Genomic DNA, 965 nt, shown 5'->3' on the forward strand with positions numbered 1-965 from the left:
TAGGGTCTTCACCTTTAAGCAAAAATGCAGGAGTCAGTCTTGTATGACCTATGCGACATCTGGTAAATACCACTCGATCTAATCTAGTTAAAACTAACATTTCTGGATGTATTTCATGTAATTTATTATTTGTTCTTTCCATGAAGAATCTTAATAAACAACTATGTGATAAAATGTTGCTGAATAAAAATCAACAATGCAGTTCAGAACAAAGCGGTACTCACAAAAACCACTGATTTTAGCATGTCAGGAACAACCATGGGAATAAAGCCCTGTAAAAATATGAGAACAGAGTATTAAGTTCACTCAACATCTAAGAAGAAACTGAAAGAGTGATATTACATTAGGTCAACATACATGAAAGTGAAAGTGACAGTGATGTGACATGCGGCCAAGTATGGTGACCTGTACTTGGAATTAGTGCTCTGCATTTAACCCATCCATCACCCTACACCCGGAGCAGTGGGCAGCCATTTTTTTTGCTGTGGCGCCCGGGGAGCAGTTGGGGGTTCGGTGCCTTGCTCAAGGGCACCTCAGTCGTGGTATTGAAGGTGGGAGAGAGCGCTGTACATTCACTCCCCCACCTACAATCCCTGCCGGTACGAGACTCGAACCCGCAACCTTTGGGTTACGAGTCCGACTCTCTAACCATTAGGCCACAACTTCCCCATCATACATGAAGAGTTTATTTGCAAAAATAGACAACTACCTTTTTTAGAAAATTTTCAAAAATCATGTTTTTTATTATGTTATCATGTTTTTATTGTTAGTTAGCTGTACTTATTTTGTTATTTTTACTTAATCAAAATAACCCAACTGAAGTTTGATTGAGATTAATTGGAATGCACAATGAAAAAAACATGATTTTTGAAATTAGTTAAAAACTGAGTTATCTGTTTTTGCAATTGAACTGTTCATTTTATATATATATATATATATATATATATTTTTTTTTTTATATATAT

This window comes from Sinocyclocheilus grahami, unplaced genomic scaffold (genome assembly GCF_001515645.1).
Source record: "Sinocyclocheilus grahami isolate Dianchi unplaced genomic scaffold, SAMN03320097.WGS_v1.1 scaffold11134.1, whole genome shotgun sequence".
NCBI lineage: Eukaryota > Metazoa > Chordata > Actinopteri > Cypriniformes > Cyprinidae > Sinocyclocheilus > Sinocyclocheilus grahami.